The sequence below is a fragment of the Camellia sinensis genome, chromosome 6 (assembly GCF_055761805.1).
Source record: "Camellia sinensis isolate YWXY chromosome 6, ASM5576180v1, whole genome shotgun sequence".
Lineage (NCBI taxonomy): Eukaryota > Viridiplantae > Streptophyta > Magnoliopsida > Ericales > Theaceae > Camellia > Camellia sinensis.
Window position 1 is genome coordinate 61412449 of NC_138966.1, and position 20782 is coordinate 61433230.

Genomic DNA, 20782 nt, shown 5'->3' on the forward strand with positions numbered 1-20782 from the left:
AAATCAGAATTCATAGATCTTGATATCTCAGGAAATTTATTTATCTTGGATATTTGATGTTGAAATCTATCTTGAGGCAATAAATCTTGGAGATACCATTAAAAATGAAAATGAAGCATCCTTGAAGGATTGCGCAAATGCAATGATATTCATTCGCCACTGTTAAAATTGAATACCTCATGGTAACAGATTCACTTATTTTGTGGAACAATTTGAAGGAGAAATACGAGTACTAGAAGACCGTAATCCTTCCCAAAAAGCTCCCTATAATTGGTTGCACCTGAAGTTGTAAAATTATAAATCAGTTAGTGAATACAATCTATATAATATGTGTTGAAATTTTCACGTTGATAATATGCTCCTGTAGTAGCAATATAAAAAGCGTCGATTTATAAAGTACTCTGAACTGATTTCATGCCTTCTCGTGGCTAAACAAACTAAGTAGCTGTTATTAAAAATCATCAATCCTGTCCAATAGGCTCTGCTCCATTCCCTGAAGTAAATGAGGTTACATTTCATGATCGTGGACGAGGAAGAAGTCATGGTTTTGGACATGGCTGAGATAAAATTACAAAATTCATGGAAGACATGTTTAGAAACATTCGTGCAAAAGTATCATGTCATTCCACTTGAAATGGAATAATCTTGAGATATTATAGGAAAAAGAGAAAAGTTCATGTAATAGAACCTCCCAAGAATGATGTATGTATTCATGTTGTATATGCATGGCGCATATTGCATAGCAAACAAATTTGCTAGAAAAGTGAGTGATTGTTATGCATAAATAATTAATATTCATCTTTTGACAAATTTCACCTAGTAATTCACTATTCATTATTGTGCATTCTTTTTGACATTTTTCTCGAAATACTATTTATCAACAATATTTTTCTATAGAAATCTTTTCCATGTGGAATGTTTGCCTTCTGGGTAGAAAGCCTCAATAAAAGGAAATATTATTGGTGATGAAAATATTCATATTGATTTTTAAATATTATATTTGTTTTAGTGATGATTTTGGAGTTTGTATTTTTTTGTTTGATCATGTTTTGAAAATGATGATTAGTTGTTTATAGATATAGATTTTACTAATGTATTAACTAATTCAATAATGATTGGTGATGATATCTATTTGGTGGACAGTGCAACCACATACACAATCTTACGTGATGCAAAATATTTTATACAGTTAATCATAGGAAAAGCTAATGTCAATACAATTTCAGGTTCTGCAAACCTAATTGAGGGCTCCGAAAGAGCTAATATTGTGTTTCCAAATGGAATAGAAATTTGTTTTGATTAAGCTTTGTTTTCTATCAGATCCAAAAGAAATCTGTTAAGTTTCAAAGATATACGTCATAATGGTTATCATATTAAAACTATAAATAAAGGTCAAGAAGAGTATTTATTGATTACTTCAATTAATTCTAGGCAGAAGCTAGTATTAGAAAAACTTCTTACATTTTCATTATACAACGATAAAAATGATTAAATCGCATATTGTAATGCACTAGAAGTGCTCTGACCCAAAAATGTTTATGCTATGGCATGGCCGACTCAAGCATCCAAGATCTATAATGACGCGTCGAATAATAAAAATTCACATGGACATCCATTAAAGAATTGGAAGATTCTTTTACCAAGTAATTATCCATATTTTGCCTGTTCACAAGGGAAACTAATTACTAGACCATCACCCACAAAAGTAATCATTGAATCTCTATCCTTTTTGCAAAGAATTCAAGGGGATATATGTGGACCCATACACCCTTTTTGTGGGCCATTTCGTTATTTTATGATTTTAATAGATGCATCAACTAGATGGTCGCATGTTTGTTTACTTTATACACGTAATGTTGCATTTGCGAGACTCCTTGCTCAAATAATTAAATTGCAGACCATCCTATCATGACAATTCATTTAGATAATGCTAGTGAATTTACATCTCAAGCGTTTGATAATTATTGCATGTACATTGTCATTGGTATTGAACACTTTGTTGCACACACTCATACCTAAAATGGTTTAGTTGAATCATTCATTAAGATTTTAGTTGATTGCTCAGCCTTTGCTTATGAAAAACAAATTATCTGTTTCAGCATTGGGCCATGCTATATTGCATGCAACATCTTTGATTCATGTCAGATCAACTGCATATCATGAGTATTCACCATTACAACTTGTATTTGGCCAACCACCAAATGTTAGTCACCTTAGAGTGTTTGGTTATGCTATTTATGTCCCTATTGCACCTCCACAGCGTACTAAGATGGGTCCACAACATAGACTTGGAATTTATATTGGTTTTGATTCTCTATCAATCGTTAGATATCTAGAACCTTTGACTGGTGATGTGTTTAAGGCACGATTTGAGGATTGTCATTTTGATGAAACAATTTTCCCATCATTAGGAAGAGACAAGTCGCAGCTTGAAGCTCGACAAGAAATCACTTGGAATACTTTGATGTTATCTCATCTTAATCCTCGTACTAATCAATATGAACTAGAAGTTCAATGATCATTCATTTGCAAAGTATTGCAAATCAGTTACCGGATGCATTCATTGACACAAAAGAATGTGACAAAATCTTACATACCAGTTGCTAATACCCCAGCAAAAATTGATGTCCCTGTCGGACAATCAATAGGCAAAGCAGTAAATGAATCTAAGGCATGCCAAAAGCATGGAAGACCCGTTAGTGCAAAAAACAAAATTCCTCGAAAAAGGAAAGTTCAAGAACAAAAAGTTGGTACTCTAGAAGAGACCATAACTGGATCTCTTGAAGAGATCATATCTATAAATGAAAGCACTCATGAAGAGGCTAGAACCACAAAATAGGCTATAGTAAGTCTATCCAAATCTCCTACTTATAAACCTCCACAAGTGGAATCTCCTGAAGAGTTATTCCCTGAAGTGGAAAAGGTACCTGAAACTAATGAGATCTCAATATATTATATAAGTACAGGAGAAGTTTGGGATATAAATCAAATTGTTGTTGACAACATATTTTCGTTTAAAGTTGCTTTTGAAATTACCAGAAGTAATAGTGCAAACATTACCAGAAATAATGGTGAAAAAATTTCTAGATGTAATGATGATATTTAACCACAAACTGTCGAAGAATGACGATGTAGAAATAATCGGTCAATGTGGAAAGAAGCAATATAAGAAGAGTGAAACTCGCTTACAAAACATGAAGTATTTGGACCTGTAGTCTAATCTCCTGAAGGGACATAACTTGTCAGATATAAGTGGGTATTTGTACTACAGTGCAATGAGAAAAATGAAATTCTTAATGTGCAACTTATTGTGCAAGGTTTCTTGCAGAAACTTAGTATTAACTATGAGAAAACTTATTCACCCGTAATGAATGCAATTGCATTTAAATTTCTCATTAGTTTGGTAATCAAAAAAATTTAGATATGCTTTTAATAAATGTGGTTATAGCATATTTATGGATTACTAGATAGTGATATATATATATATATATATATATATATAAATCCTCGAAGGATTTAAGATGCTTGAAGCATTTAACTCAAAACCCAGAAATGTTTATTCTATCAAGTTACAAAAAGTTTTATACGGGTTGAAATAATTCGGACACATGTGGTACAATCGCCATAGTATATATCTATTGAAAAAGGGATATGAGAATGATCCAATTTGCCTATGCATTTTTATTAAATAGTCATAATCCAGATTTACAATTGTTGCAATATATGTTGATGGTTTCAATCTTGTGGGAACTCCAGAAGAGCTTACATAAACTATTGAAAATTTAAAATAAATTTGAAATAAAAGATCTTAGCAAAACGAAATTTTGTATTGACTTGAAGATCAAATATTTGCCAAATGGAATTCTTGTTCATCAATTAAAAGTCCTGAAGCACATTTATATGAAAAAAGCTCTTCCATTAAATACTCTAATGGTGTTCTCGTCCTCCAGAAGATGGTGAGAAAATTCTTGGTCCTGAAGTGTTATATCTCAATGCAATTAATGCTATTATATATCTTATAAATTGTACCAGCTCAATATTGCATTTGCAGTCAACTTATTAGCTAGATATGATTTTACATCAACCTGAAGACATTGGAATAGAGTGAAACAAATATTACAATATATTCGTGGAACAACTGATATGGGTTTGTTTTATTCAAATGGATCAAAGCCACAACTTATTGGATACGCAGATGCTGGATATTTCTCTGATCCACATAAAGCCAGATCATAAACAGGATATGGTTTTACCTATGGAAATACTGCTATATCTTGGCGATCAGTAAAACAAACAATGACTGCTACTTCTTTAAATCACTCAGAAATACTTGGTATTCATAAAGCAAGTTGAGAATGTATTTGGTTTAGATCCATGATCCATCATATTGAAGAAATATGTGAATTGTCTTCAACAACAAATAGTCCAACCATATTATATGAAGATGATGTTGTATGTATCACACAGATAAAAGGGGACTATATCGAAGGTGACAGGACTAAACATATTCCACCAAAATTCTTTTACATGCATGAGCTTCAAAAGAATGGTGATATTGATGTTCAATAGATACATTCAAGTGATAATCTGACAGATCTATTTATTAAAGCACTACCGACTGCAACATTCTAAAAACTGGTGTATAATATTGGGATGCGTCGACATAAAGATCTATCATGTAGTATTGAGGGGGAGTTATCTATTTAAACAGATTTGTGGATTGTACTCTTTTTGCTTCGTCTAAGGTTTTTTCCCACTGGGTTTTCCTTAGCAAGGTTTTAATGAGGTAATCTAAACAAATTACATACAAGAATATTGTACTCTTTTTCCTTCACCAAAGGTTTTCCTGGACAAGGTTTTAACGAGGCATATTCTTAGTATATGATTATCCAAGGGGGAGTGTTGTGAAATATTTGTGAAAATTAGGATAACTATTACAAGGGTTATTCCATTTACCTACTCTTCCAATTTTACCAACATCTCCAACCTCAACAACTCCTCCAACCTCACCATTTTCACTTACTTCACCAACCTCTCGTCTCTACCAACTTCTTCAAATTCACATGTTGTATCTACCAAAATTTTGCCTGTATAAGCAAATGTTTGATAGATGTTTTGGTATGCATAAGATTGAATGAGAAGTAATATTTACTCTCTTGATTCTAATTCCTTGATATTCTCTTTAGCTCTCATTTTCTCTTTTATTGTTGTAATTTTATAACAAGGAGTATTTTATTTTCCATTTCTTATAGTAATTTATAGCTATGGAATGGGTTGAGCTTCTTTCCACTGGACTAAATTCATTATGTAGACTCGTAATGGGTTTCATTATGATGAGAATGTGGATAGATTGTAAATTTTTTTTGAGAAAGGCTGGATAGATAAATGTATTTCGGCAGCAAAAAAAAAGTGGTGTGAGTTTTTTTTTTTTCCTGGTGAATACGTTATAGAACGGGTAATGTAGTCTTTTAAAATGTACTTGCACTTAGGAGTGTAAAAATGGCCCGTGGCCTGAAGCTCGCTCATGACTTGGGGTGAGCTCGGCCTGATTAGGCCCGGGCCAAAACCTGAGCCCAATTCGAGACCCTGGGCTTGGTCCTAAGCCATTATTTTGAAGCCTAACTCAGCCAGCCTGGGCTAGCCTGTGGCCCGACCCATCGGCCCACTCAAGGCCCCACTCAAAACCTGCCTCGCCCGAGGTCTAGTGTCATTTTTTATGAAAAATAAAATAAAATTTTGGTGAAATTTTTTTTTAAAAATGTTCAAGTCTTGCCCAAGCCTGGCCCGAGGCCTGGCCTACTCGAGGCTCAAATAACCCCTGGGCCTAAGCCTAATTTTCTAGCTTGTGGGTTGGCTCGACCTAGCCCGAATTTCGATGGGAGCCCGCGAGGCCCGACATGGCTGGGTCGGGCCGGGCTCGGGTAGGCCAAGGCGAGCCAAATTTACACCTCTGCTTGCACTTATTGTCCTAAATGGGTAAAACTTGAGTCAACTATCTCCAAAAAAATTTAAATTTAGATTTATCGTTCAAGTGCTCATTTTTTATGTCATTTTTATGTTTTTGAGAGAATAATTTCCAAATTTTGAAATAAGTTTTTAGTGTTTTCTAAAATTTGATTGTCTTCAAAAACAAAACAAAACAAAACAAAAAGCAAAAAAAAAAAATTTAAATAAATAAATAAATAAATAGGTAAGGAAAATACTTAAAACAGTTTTTAAAAACAATTCATCAATTATTTATTTATTTATTTTTAGATTTTTCAAAAGGTTAAAAAAAAAAAGTACAATCAATTCATAAGAGAATAAATGAAACAACACAAATGGTGTGTGGTTAAGAAATCAGCCCATGCTAAAAATTATAAGAAGTTATTTGGTGGTTTTAAGGTTGGACATAAGGTTATTCGACTAGCGAAAATCGTCCAAGTCGAAGCGCCCTTGTCTATTTGGGCAATTTCACAAAATTGCTAGGGTCGAATGTAGTTTAAGATTTTCGTATTTTACGGGTTGCAGGCGAGCCGTGTGTCACGCCCCAAACCCGTCCCTAGAAGTTTAGGCATGACCAACTCGCTAACAGTCGCCAAGACTCAATAATTGTACAATATAGGGCCTGAACGGAAGCAATTAACCACTTCAAATAACATCCATTGAGCTAACATCTACATGCTAGGATCACAGAACAACTCGTAACCTAAATCTATACATAATAACACACACTCATAAAGGCTAGCTATATACATGCATATACATACAGTCTCAACCCCACAACTGGGGTATAATCAAAATATTAACAGTGAAGGTTATACGTGCTTAACAACACTTGACAAAAGTCTAGGCCGATGCTAGGAGCTATGAAAGGACTTCACAAAAATAAAGAAGCCTCATCTAGCTGCTTGAGCTCGGCTGGGTTGAGAAAAGGAAAGTCGCTAAAGCTGGACTAAAACTGACCACTGGGTTGATTACCTACAGAAACAGACATAACACGGGGTGAGCATGGCTTAGTGAATAATAGTATGTAAGAAATTTCAAATGAACCCTTATGAATTATAATGCACATGAACGTATAGATTACATATTTGATCTTGTCCTGTAAACATTTCCAGAACGGCCTTAGGTCCAGTAGTTACAAAACGGCCTCAGGCCCAATTTCATACAGAACGGCCTTAGGCCCACATATTATACAGAACGGCCTTGGGCCCACATATCAACAGTTGTTTACATATTGGAGGGTAGGTAGAACATCAACATGTACACTACCTCCCTTGGCCATAGGCCTCGAATCATAATCAATTCGAATCAGAGTAGGGTCGGTGAGACATCGGCATGTCATCACCTCCCTCAATTCCAGAATTGTCCACATTCAGTGGCTGATAACTGAATGGCCTCGGGCCCATCGTTAACAAAGCAGAATAATCTCAAGTTCTTAAGTGTTTCATCGTTCAATAACACACATAAGTTTCCACTTGGTTAACATGAAACGACATAATTAACTTACAGAGAATAGAACGTTAATAAGGGCCATTAACAATAGACGAAGTATGTCATTACAGTACTATTACTCACAGTGCTGTGATGGAGCTATAGTCTCTTCCGGTATGTGACCTACACACACAAGCAGTTCAGAGATTAGTCTATTTTTCTTTTAATCAATATCCGATTCGTTTGACTTGCATTTAATTATAAGCATTTTAAAAGCTTTAGATACACATTTTAGCAATTCTAGAGGGTCAAACAGGAGAAAAGAAGCACATAGTCTTTTTCCACATGGGCCACACGTGCGGCAGTCCCCCTCCGCATGTGCAGGAAGGTGGGCCGCACGTACGTTGATCCTCCCCTGCACGTGCTTTTATTTCAATACCTCAGAGTTGGATTCCCCTATTTTCCGCACGTGCGGCTGTGAGCCCCGCATGTGCGACAATGATCCCTGCACGTGCGACAATGACCCTCGCACGTGCAGTCGGAACCCCTGTTTTGCACACTTCGAACCAAGGCAAGTTTTCAACTAGGTAAACACATTTAAGGCACAAAATAGGGGGAAATAATTCCATACTATGGCTCAACATCACAATAATATAAATCATAAGTCCAATTAAGTTGACATCAACTTCAAATTCACATACACAACTCAAGTCCTTTCAATTTGTATTCATGTTTGTTATATGAACAATATGTATGTATATATGAACCCAACATGAAAAATCAAAGAATAAGATGTAATTCTTCCATACAACTCCACTCAATTCCAAGACAACCAAATGATGAGGGTTTCTTTCCAATTAAACAACTAACACACCCAATTAAACAATTTCCACACACAATTTCAATTACAAACCCTAATCACATTAAAACAAAAGAAATCTTTACTCAAGTCCAAGTGAGGGTTATTTTAGGTGGATTAAACCCACCTTGAGCTCAAATCACCACAATCTCTCTTAATTCTCCAATGTCCCCTCTTGTTAAAGCTTCTCCTCTTGTTCTCCCTCTCTAACTCTCTCTCATGAGACATTTTCATATGATGAGTTTTCTAGGTTAAGAGGATAAAAGAGGTATATAAGAGTCATAAAAGAATTGACAAAAGAAATTTAATCAGTTTAATCATTCCGAATTACATTTTTACAAAAATTCTTATTATGATTTAAAAAGCATGCTGATCACAGTTATAAAGTCAATTTCAGGTTATCAAGCTTTAAGGCTTCCAATTACTAATCCAAACATCGTAATTATAACAGATATTTCTCATGATTGACATATATAAATCCATAACCATGTGATTCACACAATTAAACTTAATTTCTCATGAAATTTCACATTAACCAAATAAATGCACATAATAAGAGGCCGAAAGCATACCAGAAAACATATAGGAGAGTCGGGTTATTACACTGTGGGTTTTATCCGCACCCGTACTCACTTACTCGCATCTGTATTCAATTATTTTTATTATTTAAATATGGACCATCAGATTTTCTTGTAAGTTTTGTAAATGTGTAACCTTAATCTTCTCTTTTCTCACTTACTTAATCTGATTATCAAACATGTAGGTTCTAACATTATAACATTATAACATTATAATAATATCACACACTGTCTTGTTTGAAATACTTATTATTTAATTGAAATATTTTCAATTTTTTGCAAATCTAGTTATGTGATTTTTTTTTTCTATGTTAGTTTTTATTTAATTTTCATTCTAATCTTTTGTAATACAGTTTTAATATAGGATATTGTTGAATCTCTTGCAATCAAAAATATTGAAAAAATGAGAAAAAAACAAGTCAAAAAATAAATTTTTAAAGGAAAAAACTCAATCCGCAAATCACCCGCAACCGCCTACACATCTACGAACCCTATCTGTACAAACCGCAACCTGCATTGCGGGCGGTTGTAGGTTCAATTTTTCTCAAATCGTAGACATACGGGTTGGTCCAAATCACAAACTGAACTGTCAAAAATCGATCCGCAAGCACCCCTATGCTCTACACCATTTATATTCTATTTGGATTGAGAGGTTTGGTGAATAAAGAAAAGAAATTGAGATGATGAGGATTTTTATCAATTGTTTAGATTAGGGTTGATCGTGGATTGGGTTGAGTCGAGTGGCATTGCATTCGTTATCCGTCCAAAATTAGACGGATTAAAAAAAATCAATCCGCATCCGTCCATTGATTTGGCGGATGCAGATTGAGCAAGTCGTGCGGGTTAGTGGATAGAAGCGATCGGTTTGGCGGTTTGGACTTTACAAAATTTTGGCATTTTTTTGAATTATAATTCATAATTTTTACAATCTCCAATAACTAGTAATCTAAAAAAATATGTATTATTTGTTTACAATAGGCTATGGCATCACGTATGCATATTTTAAAGGTATTTTTTTTTTATATTTTGACTAAAATATATATTTTATTATTTCTACACTATATTGTTTACTTGTTAGTAAATATATTTTTTTTTTTAAAACTTCATTTATAGTCGGATCAAGTTTATGTGGGTGTGGGATGGTTAATCTGCCATCCGAACCATATCCGCGAATTTTGAAATATTTCATTTGTATCCATCTGCTGAAAGACACGCATTCGTCCAAAATCAATCAGATTTAATCGGTTCGATCGAATTGGACGGGTTAGGCAGATCCATGATCACTTCTAATTTAGATGGTTAATGAGGTGAATAATTGTAAGAAAGACAAAACATATCAAACTTAAATTTTGTTTCTCACCAAAAATGATGAAAATTGGTGAGAAATTAAAATTTCTGTTTACAAAAAAATTTATAATACATAAACTACCTCTCCAAAATACAAAATAAATAAAATGAAAGACACATATATTTTCTTTTAGTCATTGGCCTCATTTGGGAAGTTTGTTATTTTAGTAGGTTATTTTAGTTTTTGACTAATTTAGTAGGCTAAAATACTTATGTTTGGAAAAGTGGTTGATTTTTTTTTTTTTTTTTTTTTTTTGTAATTGAACGTGATATTTGTGAAAAAAAAATGAAGTGATTATGAGTTTGATGTGATATTTTATTTTATTAAATATTTTTGCCTTTTTTTTAATGAATTTTAACTAAATAAATAAATAATTTTTAGCTTCCCAAACACTCCCATTGTCCATCCAAATAAGTAGGTGAAAAATCACAATCAATGTGTTTAGTTTTATTTTTCTGAATTTAGTTTTTTAAAAATTAAGTTTTTTTTTCATGTTTTTTATTTTTAGTGAATATTTTTTAAATTTTAAATATTTAGATATATTTAAATAGTAAAATATTTGTGAAAAAATCTTTTAAAAAATTAATAAATACACAAAAATATAAAAATGAATTGAATTTTTGTATTTTTTTAATATTTTTTGATATTTAGTGTATTTTTAAAATATTTTTTCACAGATATTATACTTTTTAAGTATATTTATATTAGGTGTGTTTAAAAATTTTAAGAAATTACTTAAAATATTAAAAATTTTTATTGAAAATATTAAAATACAAAAAATAAAAAAATAAAAGCTTTTGAAAATTATTTTCCAAAAATCAAAACCAAACAAGCAGAATAATTTTTCTTTCCTCCTCACTCAAGTGACTCCAATCATTTTGTTTCTTTTATCATCTGTTATTGTGTGAAAGTTGTCTAGTATTTCCTAAAAACCAACATAAAAGTGATAAAGTCCGTTTGTTTTCAGAGATAGAATGGAGGGGATTCAAAGTGAAGGGATTGTTAGTGAGGAATTGTTTAATTATTTTTATATAAAATAATAAAACAAATAAAAAAATATAAAAAATTAAACATTAATATTTTTAAAAAAAATTCTAATATAAAAAAATAAAAAAATTTCTAATCTCCTCACTATTTTTCTAATACCATTTCTACCTCTTCCTTACCAATCTCCTTCTAAGGCCTTTACTAATATCAAGGGATTAGGAGTTTCCTCCCCATCTCTCAAAACAAATATCCCATATAATAGTCTCACCTCACTATCAATCTCAATCCCCTCCTTATAACCCAAAACAAACGGACCAAAGACCTGCTACTTCTTATTTTAAGTTGGGCAACAAACATTTTCTTGAGGGGGGAGAGAGAGAGAGAGAGAGAGAGAGAGAGAGAGAGAGAGAGAGAGAGAGAGAGAGAGAGAGAGAGAGAGAGAGAGAGAGAGAGAGAGAGAGAGAGAGAGAGAGTGAGTGGCTGCTCTGCTGCAAGGAAAAATAATAGAGAAAAAGGAGTTCACTGATATGATATGAGGGGGTGGGTATCACATAACTAAGGTGGTGTAAAATATCACATAATTGGTTAAATTGTATTGATTTATATTAATTCGTATCACTTTAATTACTAATTGTAATTTAAATTTTAAAATTTATAATTTACATTCTAAATTGTTTTACTCCGACATAGTTAATATATGTATATATATATATATATATATATATATATAATTTAACTTCTAATGAAATATCAGAGTAAAAATAAATGTGAGAGAGATTTAAGATATGAAATTTATTACAAATTAATAGTTATATATATAAAGCATATTATATAAAATCACTTTGTATTTTATGTAAAATATTATATAAATTAGTGTTATATATTATACAAATGTACAATACTTAGTTAAAATGTTCTTTAATCTGCTAATCCGCAAAAAATCACCTAAATCATAATTTGTCAATCCGCTAATTTGTCAATCTGTCATTCAATTTATAATTTTATTCTCAAACTATTCGAATACGGTGATATTACATACACCAATTAATGTACACACTAGTGTACTAATTAATATTATGTCATTATTACAAATTATAAATATTTAAAACGTCTAAAATTATATCACATCATTTATTAATATATTAATTAATATTAATCGATACATATAATATTATTCATCTCAACGATATCACGTACACAAATTGAGATCTTGTTTTGATCTCTCTCCTTGCCTCCTTATTTATAAGGGTAGATATGTACCTTAAGGTGTTTAATAGTTCAGATCTGATTATTTCAATTTGTTTTAATTTAATTTTTTAAATATAATCAGATCTCGATCGTTAAATACAAGACTCCATTAATCTTGTAATATTTCTGCGTGACTCTTTCAATCTTGCAAGCATCACTCCATGGGTCAGCATCAATAATTGGCTCACCGTCAAAAGAAGACAAAATCCATAGAAGATAGAGATTCTCCTCAGATATCAAAAAAAATGCATGCCAAGAAAAGACAAAAAAGATTTTTGTAGATATTTTGTGAGTCTGTCAGTAATAAAGATTTTCCTTCAATCACTACTTTAATAAAGTAGATATCTCTTATCCTACTTTATTAAAGAAAAGCTGTGAAAATCTTTATACGTGTCTTATAATAAATTATAGTGTCAAAATTTTGTCAAAAATGAAGGATTGAATGATATGCGATGGGGCCCAAAGTAGTACCCGATATCATTATCCTAATCCTTTATTGATAAAATCTATCTATATCGTGAATTGAGTCAAGCATATAATTGTATATATATGGGTCTTGTCTTTATATGCATGCCATTTCAATCTTCCGTCAAAGATGGCATAAGTTTTCAAAAGGCCTAAAAAGCCTAGAGTCTAGGTAGTCATAGATAGTCTAGGTAGTCATAGGACATAGATTAGTCTTTTGAGTTGTATTAATTGGCTTGCATGCCAACGAAAGAAGCAGAATGAAAAACACCACTTCACTCTGCGTTGTAAATTTTCCAACCCCTCTCAAAAAACCTCTAAGTGTATTAAGTTTTTCAGAGTTTCAGAGTCTGTAATATAATCTCTGTAAGTATATTTCTTATTAATATGAAGTGTGAGTAGTTTCTCTTTTTCCTTAAATATTTCGAAAGGGTAACTCTTCTTTTCTAAAAATTTATTTTCTTTTTGGAAAAAATTAAGTTTATGGAATGCTTGTTTGCTCATTAATATTACATGCTTTGAACCTTCGCAGTATCTTTAATTTTCTATTTTGTTACTGAGTGACCTTAGCTGAAGAGCCCGTGTGAGCCGTGGTTAGGCGATGGAGGGCGAATTGTAGGCAGAAAGGGAAAAGTAAAAATTGGAAAATAAAAATATACTGTGTTGAACGAGACTTAGTCTCAAGGTGGGAGTACATGTAATGAAAACAAACATTTCTTAAAAATAGTTTTTACCAAAGAAAAGAATTTTAGAATAAAAGGAGTACAACCCGAGTAGAAATATTAAGGAAATATTGTCCATATAAGAATTTCAAAAAATTAAAATTTGCATGCCTTTAAAAGTAGACGTTAAAAAATTAAATTTCAAAAAATAAGAAAAGTATATGCCATTAGACGAAGACCTTAGGAATAAAATTAAAATCAGTATTGAACTAATACAAGAATTAGAAGATCAAAAATTTAGATATCAGTTTCTTTTATCATTAGCTTCTGGCAGATCTCTAGAAAATTACAGTTTAAAAATTTCTCAAATAAGTAGACAGCTAACTGTAAAACAAGAAGCCATAAAAATAGCTATACAACAGCTTGAAGATCTAGTAGCATAACTGTAGAATTAGTCAGATAATTCTCAGCCCAATTTCAAAATAGTGGTAAACCACTAACTCAACACCACACCCCAAAAAATTGGTATCAGAGCAGTGTTCGGTTTTAGGACAGTTTAAATTAGTTTATGCATTTTGCTTATGGTAATAGAGTAGTTTTATTTTTGGAGATTTTAGTTATAAATTTCATATTATAGTAGCTTGTAATAATTTTATAGTAGGAGTTAATTTTGTATATGAAAAAAGTAGAGTATCTAGATTTAGAACTCAGCAGCCATAACTGTCGCCTTAGCGTAAATAAAAATAATTTCCGTTGTAATTTTGAAGAAACTTTTACACATCAGCTTCATAGTGAACATAATCCTCAGTTAAATAGCATCATAGATTATCAGATTAATTTTGCAGAAAATATTAAAAAGGACATAGATAAAATTAGTAATCTTTTTATTTCATCTATAGATCATCTCCGTAATAATCGTAGTATAATTAAAGACCAAGATAAAAAATTAGATTATATTCAAGATCAGTGTAGTTCTATCCTACAAAAAAGAATAGATTTAAATTTAGAAAAATTTCCTACTAAGCTAGAAATAGAAACATTAATTTCAGCTACAAATCTAATAGCTAAACAAATAGAACAAATTAATCAAATTCAAGATAATTTAAAACAAAAATTAGAAATTTTAGAACAACTTGTAAGGTCCTAGTTTATGAGTAGTGATAAGAAAGCTAATAGAGATTACCAGACTATTTTAAAACAAGCAGAAGATTTTCATAATAATCCAGAAGGAATTAGTAGCTATCAGGGTGTAAGTCAATCAGATAAAATAACAGTAAGACAAAATAATATAGAAATTTTATTTTTAATAAGATTGTGTGAAAAATTTGAATACCTATTAGAACAACTACATAGTTTAGAAAATCGTCTAGCATCTTTAGAAAAAATAGTACTTCAGAAAGAAAAAGGAATAGAAGGTTAATCCAACAAACCTCAATCTCAAGTAAACGAAGAAGATATAGCTAGATATTTTGAAAAGCTTAAATTACCTAGAAAACCAGTGTGTAGAATTTACAGAAAATAAAAATGTTTAAACAGCTAATAAAAGGAAGTAGTAGTAAAAAGCGTAATGATGATGAAGATGTTAAAGTGGAAGAATTTATAGATGTAGAACAGCAGATAGAAAAATTTAAAAAGGAAAAGCTAGAGTTAATCCCAGCTAAATATGTGTATAAGCTAGGTAAGATTCATAAAAAACAATATTTATTTAAACACTATGGTGAACGAATGATTAGCGTGACTCAAGAAGATGAGAAAATAGAGCTAAATTTAATAGAAAGAGAAAGCTATAAATATGCAGTAAATGAACATCTTAAAATGACTCATTTAGGATTAGTAGTAGTAGGAGTTAAGGCTTTAACCAGAGAAAATTTAGGAACTAAAGTATTTATATGTCTCTATGATGATAGGTTTAATGATGTCGGACAAAGTATTTTAGGAAGTTATGAACTAGACATGAATTCAAAAGGAGGAATAGTTTATTTTACACCAGACTTTTTACTACCAACCTCGACTTTTCATAAAAAGATAAAAATAGGAATAAAGAGTAGAGGATATAAAATGAAAAAGGGAGAAAAGAATTTATTAGTTTGTACAGGATTTTTAGGTTTAGCAGTCTCAGAAAGCAATACTCACTATAGACTTACTAATGATCAGATAGTTAAATTATTAGGCGCAAAAGGAATAAAAGCATTACCAGCTAAAAAATTTAATTCTGAAGATAATGCAGCACTAGATTGGAAACTAGGAGATTTTCTAGGACAAAAGAGATTAGCCCCTCAAGATAATTTATTATACCAAACAGCAGATGGAAATTATGCAGTAAGATTTACTCAGTATACTTATGTAGCACCAGAAAAATCTGAAGATGATGAATTTAGCAGTATAGATAGGGAAGAAAATCAAGACAATCGTAGTGAAATAAATCAGCTTTACGTAATGACAGAAGAAAAAACTATATCACAAAATAAGATATATAACATTGATGAGATAGATTTAGAAAAATTTACCCTAGAAGACATGAATAAAATACTAGATGCCAGATATTATGAATACTTAGCCAGAGGAGATACCCATGACGAAGCAGTGTCATTTTTAGACCAGGAATTTCATACGGAATATGTAGATGATATCATAGAAGATAATATACATCCCAGCAAAATTTTTAGAATACCAGAACAACCCAACCACCTAGAAGAAACTTTTTATATGACTACAGAAAGCTCAGGAACCAATAATCCACAACCAACTGTAGAAGATCCAATAGAACCAATGCAGTATGCAGTAGGAGGAAGAAGACCATTAGCTAGTTCAGGACGTAGTCAAGCAGACCCAGATAAGAGCTATAGATTTCATGGAAAGCGTAGACAACCAGATAGGAGTATAGAATTACAGCCAGTGCATAATCAAGGAACCCTTTTAGATTTAGCTAGATTCAATCCTCAGATATGGCAGGAAGTAATAGAAAGATGGGAAAAAGATGCAGTAAAAGCATGGATGACTAGTCTCTATGAATCAACAGATATGTGGGAATATATGGAGACACTTTTAGGAGATTCAGCTTATAATATTTATTTAACTTTTAAGTGGAAATATGAAGAAACAATTAAACAGCTCAAAGAATTAGGAAATAACCCGTGGAATTTTACAAATTTTATTAAAGAGATACTTATAGGATATGATCCTTCTAGAGGAAATGACTCCGCTCAAAGCATAGCATTAACCGAGTTAGACCAAATGACATTAGGAAGTTGGAAATATATTGTACCTTTTAGTAGAGAATACTTAGCCATAGCAGCAAGAACTGAAAAAAGCTTTGATGAAGAGATAGGAAATAAATATTTTAGAAAATTACCAGGAGAATTAGGAAGAGAGATAGAGAACAAATGGTCGGCTTATTATGCAAGTTTACCAGCAAGAATAGCCACTGGAGAATTAAGAATAAGAGGAACTTTAGGAATAGGACCTAGAATAATTTTTACATTTTATAAACTCAAAGAAAAATGTATAGAGGTTAAAATACAAAAAGACTTGAAAAAACAAAGTTACGGCTTTTGTAGCAGCGTAATATATACTCCTCAGCAATATGAAGATGAACATAATAGGAAAAAATACAAAAAATATGGAAAATATAAAAAGGAAAAATATTGGAAGAAAAATTATAGAAAACCATGGAGAAAACAAAAATTCATTAGAAAAAGTAGAACTTTTAATAGGACAAATTATAAGAAATTACCCAGAGAAGAAAAAGATAGAAGAAAACAAAGATATGTTAGAAAACCCAACAGTAAAAAATGCAATTGTTTTATATGTGGAGAACTCAATCATTTTGCAAAGAACTGCCCAAAAAGACAAAGACCAAATACTAATAAACAGATAGAAAGACTGCATATTATAGAAGACTTAGAAGAAGATATAGTTAGCATAACTAGTGATGATTCAGAAATATATAGTATAGTCAGCGATTATGAATATCAAATAGAAGCCATAAGTTCAGATAGTGATTCAGAAAGTGATACTAATATAGATAATCTTTTAGGACAACTCAACCAAGAAATAGGACTAACACCTTCCCAAGAAACTTTCTTTATGATGGAGTGTAATCCAGATACTGAATGTCAGCATAACTTTCAAATAGGATTAGGATTTGATACCACTAGATGCAGCTATTGTAACTGGTTTCCCGCCAAAGATAAACGAGTTCAATGTTTATTATGCAGCATAACTTATTGTGTAGTCTGTCTAGAAAAATTAAATATGACACATAAGATAGCCTTAGGAAATACTAAGGAAGATTATAGTCTAGAAAGCAGAGAATTGCATTTAACCATTAGAGAATTAGAACTACAAGTAAGAGAACTTAAGATACAAATACACGAGATAGAAACTAAGACTAGTTTTGACATAGAATGTTTAGAATTAGAAAATAGACAGCTTAAACAATAGCTAGAACAATTTCATAATAAGTACCCTTTAAAAGACAAACTGATTGAAGAGCATATGAATTCATTAGAATTAGTCAACCTAGTTGATTCTCAACCCTTTAGTCAATACTCTAAAGCCCAACCAGATACTACATCTTTACCATTTAATTATCCAGTTATACCTAAACCAAATCTAGTCGAGATCTCTTGTGTAATCAAGTTTGCAGCCAAAACCCTTAGCATAGATGCCATGATAGATACAGGAGCTAGTAAATCATATATTGAACAACAAGTAGTTCCCCCAGGATGGAGCACGACTTTAACAACCCCAGCTTTAGTTAGTATAGCAGACGGCACTAAACAGATATACACACATTGCATCAATGGAGCACAAATTAGTTTTCATCATCTAGGTTCTCAAGATCAGCATGTAGAGTGGTTCCCTTTACCTCAGGTTTGGATTGGAAATACCCGACAAAATCATCCTTTCATCTTAGGACTTAATTTCATCCTCAGCTTACAAGGTGGCATGTTACTCAGCCAAAACAACATTAGTTTCTTCAAGCGAACTATCCATACACCAACAGCTTATGCCCTTAGCACCATCGCCCATTCATCAGAGTTGCGTGCGAAGCGTGGTGGTACCATAGGAGTAGATTCAATTCCAGCTAGTTTTTTATTTCCAAGTAGAAATATTTTTCCTGACCTAGCCCAAAAATACATACCTAATGAGATAGCAAATACGTCTTTAGAAAATTTAGATATAGAAAATTATGATTTAGAAAAATTTGATTTTGAAAATAAAGAAGATTATTGGAATCCAGAAGATTTCAAGCAACCAGCTAATTTAGAATTAATTTTTGCAAAAATAGGACAAATAAAGAAAAAACCAATATACAAGAAAACCGAAAATGATTTAGATGAGATAATAAGATTAGCTGAAATAACAGAAATTTTAGGGGAACAGCCCATGAAATATTGGGAAAGAAATAAAATTTTAGCTAGTCTAGATATAAAAAACAAAGATTATAGAATTACTTCAGCACAAATAGATCATACACCAGCAGACATAGAAGAATTTAGAACACAGATTAAGGAATTACTAAATCTAGGAGTAATTAGACCCAGCAATAGCCCGCACAGAAGCGCAGCATTTATGGTTAGAAATCATGCAGAGATAAAAAGAGGAAAAGCTAGAATGGTGATAAATTATAAAAGATTAAATGATAATACAGAAGATGATAAATATAATATACCAGATAAAGACCAACTCATAAATAGAATACAGACAGCAAAGATATTTAGCAAATTTGATTGTAAGTCAGGATTTTGGCAGATAAAAATGGAAAAGGAAAGCATACCATGGACAGCCTTCTGTTGCCCTCAAGGACATTATGAGTGGCTAGTTATGCCCTTTGGATTAAAAAATGCACCTTCCATATTTCAGCGCAAAATGGATAGTATATTCAATAAATATAGTTTTATACTAGTATATATAGATGACATATTAGTGTTCAGTCCAGATAAAAGAAGTCACATAGATCATTTGTATATAACATTAGAAGAATTCATAAATAATGGAATAATAATCAGTAAGAAAAAGATGGTATTAAATAAACCCTACATAGAATTCTTAGGAATGGAGCTAGGAGATGGAAAAATTAGGTTACAACCTCATATAGTCAAGAAAATTTTAGACTATCCAGATAAATTAGAAGATACAAAGCAACTGCAATCCTTTTTAGGAATTTTAAATTATGCACGAATGTATATTCCTAACCTCAGTAAAATAATAGGACCCCTTTATAGTAAAACCACACCCACTGGACAGAAATACTTCAATCAGCAAGATATAGCTCTAGTTAGAAAAATAAAAGACATTTGTAAAAACCTACCAGACCTACAACTTCTCTTAGAATCTGAATTCATAGTTGTAGAAACAGACGCGAGTCAATTAGGATGGGGAACAATATTATTAGCTAAACCCAGTAAATATGACAGTAAAAATAAAGAACGCATTTGTAGATACAGTTCTGGAAAATTTAAAGAAAAAGATACAACTATGACCAGCCTAGATTTTGAAATACTAGGAGTAGTATACGCAATAAATAAATTTAGATTATTTTTGCACAAACCTTTTACAATAAGGACAGATTGTGAAGCCATAGTTAGATTTCATAACAAACTAAACGAGCGTAAATTAAGTACTAGAAGATGGGCAAAATTTTTAGATTGTATAGTAGGACAGGGATATAAAGTAGAATTTGAGCATATTAAAGGAAGCGATAATAAACTAACGGACTGGTTAAGTAGAAAAATTTATTTAGAAAAAGAAGATAACCAGTTTAATTTTTGTGCAGATAATGGAGAACAGCAAGACCATGAACTTTGGAGGATTTTCTCTTCCCATTCATGAAGGCAGAACCAAGTTCAGACCCTTAACAGGGATTGAGCTAGACCCAGTTCAACAGTGTCTCTTAGATAACCTTTGGACCAGCCAAAACCACCCAGCTAAGCGCCTTTCAGCCCTAAACTCTCTCAGCATATATTTTTCAAAAATTCAAAACAAGCCCCTGTCTAAAAGTTTTTCTTTCTATGTAGTAGCTAAAGGAACCAAGCCTGGTATTTACCATGATTGGATAGAAGTAGAACCTTTAGTCAAAAATTTTCCCACACCTCAGTTTAAAGGATTTTATGATTTTGAGTCAGCCAGTACCTATGCCCGAAGACAAATAGGAACCAGTTACTTTATTAGCAAAATAGCTAAAGATTACCTGGACACATTGAGCAAGATGAGA